Source organism: Arachis ipaensis, chromosome B03 (genome assembly GCF_000816755.2).
Source record: "Arachis ipaensis cultivar K30076 chromosome B03, Araip1.1, whole genome shotgun sequence".
In the NCBI taxonomy this organism is placed as follows: Eukaryota; Viridiplantae; Streptophyta; class Magnoliopsida; order Fabales; family Fabaceae; genus Arachis; species Arachis ipaensis.
Genome location: NC_029787.2, coordinates 17,425,179 through 17,433,995, shown reverse-complemented (window position 1 = coordinate 17,433,995; position 8,817 = coordinate 17,425,179). Strand labels below are relative to the sequence as shown.

Genomic DNA, 8,817 nt, shown 5'->3' with positions numbered 1-8,817 from the left:
ATTATGGTTATACTTTAATTTTAGAGAAGAGATAGTTCTTATTATATTTTTCTAAGTGAATTTTACCATATCAAATAATGGTTGGAGTTTTGGAAATTTGAATATTTTTACATGCTAACTTACAAGAAGGTATCAAGGTAATATAATGTTAACGACCCGGTTTTCACCTAGTATAATCGTGGCCCGAAAGTGTATAGGTTTTATCGGGTTTAGGGTCGGGTTCGAGTCTAATAAATAGGCCCAGTATATATTTTGGGCCGGATCTGGGTCACATCAAACCCGGTTTCACCCGGCCCATGCACACCCCTAGGTGGCACTGCCACTGACTTAGAAACTGCAAAAAACAATTATTAGTTTATATCCAAAACCAATTCACAATTATTCATAATTCACAGTTCAAATTATCTTCGCAAAATTCAAATGATCTTCGTACAAAAATTGCCTGAAGTCCTGAACAATAAAGCAGAGAACACGCTGATTCGATGAAAGGAGACCGGAGACGCGGCAGGAACCGAGTACGGCAAGGCGGTAACCACCGAGGACGGCAAGCGGCGAGAAATGAGGACCACGGACTGACGGTGGGAACTGAAAGGAGGACGGCGATGGGGCCGTTACTGACGGCGAGAACGCCAAGAAGGTGAGGCGGCGAGAACGACTGAACCACGAAGAGGGAGGGATGAACGCGAGGAACAGCGGCGAGAGAAAGAACGCGACGAAGAGTGGGCGACCTCCGGCAAGTAGTCTCCAGTGGTGGTCAAGGAAGAAGGAGTGGGCAAGTAGTGTCTCTTATCTCTGGGTGGGTGTGGGTGAATGGGAGAGTGCAGCCGAGAAGATGATGAAATGTGAAATAAAAGTTGTTAGGCCGGAATAACATATGGAAGAAGGAGGTAGTGTCTCTTATCTCTGGGTGGGTGTGGGTGAATGGGAGAGTGCAGCCGAGAAGATGATGAAATGTGAAATAAAAGTTAAAAGTTGTACTTGTCCATCCAACATTCTTCTAACATAAATCTACATATATAGATGTCTTTTCTTCATCTACACGGAAGATTTTGCCTTTGTTTTTTTGTACAAGTTAATTAACATAAATTCTAAACGTATTCTATGCTATCATATCCATTGTCATTTCTAGTTGAATTTTACAAAAGTTGCAAGCTTGTTAGGTTTTTATTTTCTCTTCTGTTTTGGGTCAAAGAGCGAAAACAAGAAAGATAAATTCTCTATACCTTTTTATCCCTAATTTTTTTTTGGTTCTCCACAGTATTTTTCAATCCGACAGGTTAATAATTAATCTATTATAAATTTGAGCTTTATTTAAAAGTTTGTTACTGACCAATAGATTGCTACATATATAAGGCGAAATTTAAACCTCCGATAACTTGTTTAAGCGGACGGGTAAACTAATTACTTGCCCAATCCAACTTGATTTTTTTATCCTCAATTAGTCTAAATGGGCTATTGCTTAATCGAGTTTTAGATATTAGGCCATTGGGCCCACTGTCAGTCCACCAATGACAGTAAAACATAATTGGGCTGAGCCCAATCCAACAAGCCCCGTTTCTGGTGCAGGTTTCTTCTCCATCAACATCATCTTCTTCGTCTCACACCCAGGACTGAACTGAGCAGCCTCCAAAACCCTAAGAAAAATGCCGCCATTACAGTCTCTGCAACTTCGGAGGCTCTTCCTTCGATCCTTCCGCTCTTCTTCACTATCATTCCTTTCATCTTCTTCACTCAAATCTCTTCATTTCCTTCCACAACAACCCTCTTCCAATCTAAATCCACCCAGAAACCCCTTCGATCTACCCTCATTCTTCGCAGCCAGAAACTTCTCCTCAAATGCGACTCAAACAGAACCCAAATACCTGGATCCGATAGCCCAATCCCTCTCGTCAGAGCTCACCAAGGACCCGGACTCGGACCCTCTGTCCTTCTCGCAGCGCCTCCAGCTCAGCTTCTCTCACATCACGCCAACCGGAAATCTCGTCCTCCAAATCCTAAACATCTCCCCCGAAGCCTCACGCGCCACAGTGCTAGGGTTCCATCGATGGCTCATCTCAAACCCTAAATTCGACCACACGGACGAAACCGTCTCCTACTTAGTTGACTTTCTCGGCCGCAGGAAGGATTTCAAGGCAACGCACTACTTTCTCTCTGCTGCCCTCGAAGGCAGCACCCTTTTGGGGTCTAAAACCCTAACTTCCGTGCAGGCAGGGCCACCCATGCGATCCAATTCTTCGACCGGATGGAAAAGGACTACGGATTAAATCGCGACCGCGAATCCCTAAACTTCGTGGTTTCGAAGCTGTGCCAAAATGGTTTCGCGAGCTACGCAGAGAAGATGGTGAAGAATCTGGCTAAGGAGTTCTTCCCCGACGAAAGCACCTGTGATATGCTGATTCGAGGTTGGTGCGTGAAGGGGAAGCTCGATGAAGCTGAGAGGCTCGCCGGAGAGATGTACAGAGGAGGGTTCGAGCTTGGCGTGGCTGCCTTCAACGCAATGCTTGACTGCGTATGCAAGCTGTGCCGTGAGAAAGATCCCTTTCGCTTTCACTCTGAAGCAGAGAGGATTCTGGCGGAGATGGAGTCCCGTGGTGTTCCAAGGAATGTGGAAACATTCAATGTGTTGATCAGTAGCCTTTGTAAGATGAGGAAAACAGAGGAGGCTGTTCAATTGTTCAATAGCATGGGATCGTACTGGTGTTCCCTGAACAAGACGACGTTTCTTGTGCTGATCCGAAGTCTGTACCAGGCTGCAAGGGGTGATGAGATGATTGATAGGATGAAATCTTCGGGGTTTGGTGATGCGCTCGATAAGAAGGCATACTATGGGTTCTTGAAGATATTGTGTGGGATTGAAAGGGTTGATCATGCTTTGAGTGTGTTTGGGATGATGAAGGCTGATGGGTGTGAACCAGGGGTTAAGACTTACGACTTGTTGATGGGGAAATTGGGTTCCATGAACCGTGTCAATAAGGCAAATACTCTGTTCAACGAGGCCAAGAAGAGGGGTATGGCTGTGGTGGCTAAGGAGTATGTTGTTGATCCATGGTATGCGAAGAAGGCGAAGGCATCGAAGGAGAAGAAGAGGGAGACTCTGCCTGAGAAGATGGCTAGGAAGAGGAGAACGCTGAAACATATAAGGTTGAGTTTTGTGAAGCCGCCTATGGGTAGAGCTTAAAACATCTTTTTACTTTTTGGTCCTTTTGTATTCTTAGTACAACACTTTGGATTCTCCAAATATTTTAGAATAGATTTTCCCAATTGTAACCATTGTTTTTCATTGTCTCATGCTTAGTTTTTATACTCTGTTAACATGTTATGAAAATAAATGCTAATTGACCCTAATATATCTTCCATAATAAAATTCTACTAATCATGAACTAAACTATTTAAGGCTTAAGCGCATTGGAATTTAAGTAGAAAGTCACAAATGTTTTTTAAGGAAATAACATCTCAACATAAAAAATAATTCTTAAATACATTTTATTAAAACATTAAAAGGATTATGATCAATCAATAAATAAAAATAAAAGAAATAGAGTAAAGTATTATTTTTGTTCCCAACATTTGGGGTAAGTCTCAAAGTTGTTCTTAACGTTTTAATCATCCTATTTAAGTCCTTAACGTTTTAAAATTAGCTCAATGTTGTCCTGTCATTAGGGATCCGTTAACAGAATTGACAGCGGGACAAAATTGAGACGATTTTGAAACGTTAGAGACTTAAATAGGACGAAAACGTTAGGGGAAAAAACGATACATAGAAATAAATTTTAGTTTTATCCTTCAATAATATCAATTTTTTACTATACATGGTATTCAATTAGTTTTTATAAATTTAGAAACCTTTCTCGGCCTCAGGCCCAAAATCCACGGCCTCCGGCCCAAATTTCATTAATCTATAAATTTATAAACTCATAAATCATAAACGATAAATCAACAATTCACCAATTCATCATTCTCAATCACCAAGCTCATATCACCTTCTCATACAGTTATAGTCACATATCACACACAATTCCATCAACCAAAACATGTAATTCAATCCTATCCTAAGGGCAACTAGCCTAAGTTTTCACACAACATTATTATATATTAACTACAAAAAACTGAAACTATATCTTGGCCGATTTCTCCCCAAGCTTAGAATACCATAAAAACTCTTCTTTTACAAGCTTTCAGACCCCCAAACCAAGAAATTCAACAAGTTCTGGCCAGCAAAGCTGAGTCCCAAACGCTCCAATTCACCGATTTAACTCCAACTCCACATAAATTCAATCTAATTCATACAATTCCATCTTATTAATGCTAGGGTTTACCAATTCATCAATTCATAAGGGTTTAGTGATTCCTTACCTTACCTACCAATGATTGAGGCAAAACCCAACAATAACCCAATGCGAGATTACACCTAAACCACCAAAATCATGAAAATCACTCAATAACTATAACCAAAATGCAAATTCAGAATGGAAGAGGGAACTGGGCATGAAATACAAAGTTTATTACCACTTTGTTCAAATAGAACTGAAAAAGATTCCGAGACAAACACGTAGCCATAAATAGCTCGTCAATCAGAGCTCTAGATTGAAAGTTATGTGAAAATGAAATTGGAGGTAAAAAGGAGTTAGGTTATTGCTCTTCTCTTATATATGGAGTTAGGTAAGTGCGCTTGGGCCCACTTGGGCCCGGTTCATTCGGTTTGACCCATTAACCTAACTTTTGGCCAAAACCTTTAAAATTTAGCGTTTTAATTCGCATTCTAAATATTTTTACTTCTCTAAATAATAAAATTTAATTTTCTAATTCCCTTGGCTCATAATTAATTTATTAGTTAATTATTTACTAATTTACAGGGTTTTACACCCACCACCCAATACAGGTTCATTAGTGTATATAGGAGCTAAGGCTTCTCCCAGAGGGTCAAATTGCGCCTGCAGCTGCTCGGCTAGTGAAAGAGGTGCCGGAGGTATAATGATGTCTGGAGGTAGATCTAGAATGTACCCGTCGCCTGCATCAGGCCCAAGGGCCACCTAATGCAGAGGCTGAGCTTGGACCGAAGGACCGAAAAAAGGATATCAATGGCCGTCAGGATGTAACCAAGAAAGAGAAAAACGATATGGCATGTTTGGGTTAAAGTCCGACTATCTAGTGGGAGTAAGAAGGGTCTATCGCGTAGTACGTATAACCGAACACGAGGTTTCCCGCCAAAAACATAATAACTCTCGAACATCGGGTCCTCGTAGATGAACGAAGGCTCCAGCTCATAGAAAAGCACTTCCGTTTCCATCTAAAAGGGAGAATGGGGGGTCAGATCTTGGGGATTCTTAGTAATGTCGGAGTTATTGATGAACCCAATTTTAAGATTTATCTTGTGTTAAATTTGGTGGGTTTTATCAACTTTTCTTACATTTATCCTCTAAAATTACATGCTTTTATAATTTCTTCCTAATTATGCTTTATAGTTAAAAACATGCTTCCTGGGTCTTAAAGATGTTAATTTTTAATTCTCTTTTATTACCATTCGATGTTGTGATGCGTTTGTTAAGTGATTTCAGGATCTATAGGGTAAGAATGGTTTAGAAGATGGAATGAAAGCATGCAAAAGAGGAAGGAACATGAAGAATTGAAGTTTTGAAGATCTGGCACTCGCGTGTACGCTTGACTCACGCATATGCATGACCTGTGCATAGTTCAACTTGCGCATACGCATGACATGAAGCGCGTGATTTCTTTAAAATTGCACATTCCAGCTATTTCTGGACCTTTCTTGGGCCCAAATCAAAACTTAATTCTGAATGGAAAAAAGCCAAGAATTGAAGGGGAATGGGAGGTAATCAAGCATACACACATTACACTTAATTTTTGTAGATAATTTTTTGTTCCTAAACTTCTAGAGAGAGAAACTCTTCCTTCTCTTTAGGATTAGTGTCCTTGATTACATTTTGTCCCAATTCATCACTTGATCTTGTTGAATTTTTATTTTGTTGCTTTAATTGTAGTGTTGCTAGTTCATCACTTATAGTAGATTTAAATTCATACATTGCTTGTTAGATTCATAATTACTTAGATAGTATTTGATTACTAGATTTAATTTCTTGTCCATTAAGTTTCTTGCATGTTAAGTTTGTTAGTTTAATTTCTTGCTTATATCTTTCAACCCTGAACTTCTAACCAACTTTGATACACACACTTGCCCATCCTTGTGAAGACGATCTGAGAGTAATACTCTCGGTTATTTTTAATGGGTTGAATTTTTGACAACCAAATTAAACTTTGATTGGAGAGTTATTTGTCGGTTTGGACTATACGAGCAACGAAATTAATTTGTGAAAATTTTGAACCGACATTAATCCCCCATCAGTTATTAGTTAAGTTTATTAATTTTTTGTTGTTTAGCAGACCAGCAGTGTATAAACAGAGAATACAAAGAACAGCAAACAAATATAAAATACAAAAAACATTATATAGAAAATAATACAGAAATCACACACACATTCAAACAGAATACATAATAGAAAAGAATTCGCAACAAGTATGATGCATGTCATAACCTCTGTAAGTGATCTTGCCTTACAAGAACAGCACTTCTAGGGCTGATGTATGTCTGGAAAGAAAATTCAGTCTACAAGCATCCCCATCTTTTATATTCGGCCCAAAGGCCCAATCAACAATCATCGATCTCTGTAAACAACTTTTAGCTTATAGATTTCGCTTTTCTCCGTCATTTAGGGCCAACCCACTTTGATCAATCTCATATCTCTTCTCTTCCTTATTAATACTTTTCTCAATGTTCCTAGTCTCTTTTTAGTGCCATAATTAATTATAATCCTCTTCTCGTACCTATCCCTAGGTATTTTATGAAGAAATCCCTAGATTCTAGATTTTTTACTTATCTTTCTACGTCTTTTACTATAATTACCATCATATTCCTTAAATTTTTATGTTATTTACCTTTATGTCCTCATCTTTTACTTTAATTCTTTTTTATATCCGTTAAACTTTGAATATTATACTTTAACCCCAAGACTTCAGTTATGTATAATTTAACCCCTAAATTTTAGTTAATTATATTTTAACCCCTCAGCTTTTGAGTAATTATACTTTTACCTCTGAATTTTCACTAAATTATATTTTTCCCTAGTTATTCTCGAAATTCCATTTTCTTGTGCGCTGGCGCCTAGCACCACAAGTCATAATGGATGGCACTTAACGCCTATAACTAGCATTTAGTGCCTTCCAAGGGAATTAAATGGTAAAGCGCCCAACGCCCATGATATTTTAAGAGGAGGGAGCCCAACACCCATAAGGTTCCAAGGGGGTTCCCAGCGCCTATGGAGTTTCAGAAAGAGGGCACCTAGCGCCCATGGAATTTCAAGAGGAGGGCGCCCAACGCTTAGCATTCCAGCCATCAAATATACATCAAAACATAACGTAACACTTAATTTCAAGTATCAAACAATCAACCATCAACCAGGCATCAAAAACACAATCAACTCACAATTAATTTGCTAAATCTTACCTCTTTATTTCAGCTCACAGATACCGGTTTCTTCTAGGTGATTTATAGCTCGCTTCCTTCCTAGTTTTCAATCAAAATCAACTTTTAAACCAAGATATACATGGTGACCGAATCTTCATCACAAGTTCAGGAAGGAATTTCTCACCTGTCTCAAGTCAGAATTGATGGATTCTTACTCCTTTAGACTAGTAAGCAAGAGTTCCTAAGCAAGAACATCAACGGTATCAAGTTCTTCCATAGGTTTAGCATGGCCGAACCATCAAGAGGAGATTACAACAAAAATACTTCAACTCACCTTAACAAATCTGATATGGTTGTGAAAAAGAAAAAGAGATGAATACTTTAATTGGTTTAGAATTTTTGTGGGAGTTTTAGAATCAAAAGAGCTGAATCTTAGAAGCTTGACGGATATGGAGTTTTCAACTTCTCTCTCTCTTATTCTTTTCTCTCAAAGTCACGTATGGAAAAAAAAGGAAGTAGGAGGTGGCTCTCAAGGTCATGTATGAGAAGAGAAAAGAAGCAGGAGGTGGCTAGAATCGAAGCTGGCCAAATCTTGAGGGTGGTTAGTCACCAGAATTAATTAATACAATATCATTAATTAAAGAGATAATTACTAAAGTTAGATGTATTAGATCACTAGTAATTATACTCTTAAAGTGAATATATGAACTACTAGTATAAATGATGCTAGTAACATGATTATCTCAGAAATAAAATATCTATGATGATACATTAGAATAATTAAGTCCATCGGAGAGTGCCGACATTAATCCGTGCCGGTAAATTTTGTCAATCTTCTGCTAGTTTAGTAACTGGTGACGTGGTGAGGTGCTTGTTTTACTGGATTTTTAGAAAAAAATTCTATTTTGAAAAAAATTAGGCCTTTACACTTGGAGTAGTGATAAACCTAGAAAAATTTATCAGTGGGAGAAAAAATATGCAAAGTAAAATTTAGGTATAGATATACTTTTTTGTTTCCCATAGTACCCTACAGGTCAAGCATTAATCCATCGTTGATTTGAGCTCCATTTAAGAGTCTATCATTGGCTAATAAGTTGCTACATGCACGAGATAAAATCCAAACTCCTAACACTTATTTAAGTGGATGACTGAGCTAATCACTCGACCAACCCAAATTTGTTTAAATATATTTAAAATTTTAAATTAAAACTATTTATATGTATTAAAAAACTAGAACTATATACGCAGACGTCTGTATACACACTTACTTATTATAGTATTTAAAATAATAAAAAGATAATTTCACACACATTACAGTATTCAAAATAATGAAAAAA

At 38.1% G+C, this 8,817-nt stretch overlaps 1 pseudogene; it reads left to right on the top strand.

The window, feature by feature from the left end:
• LOC107629959 lies at window positions 1,423-3,349 on the top strand (annotated as a pseudogene).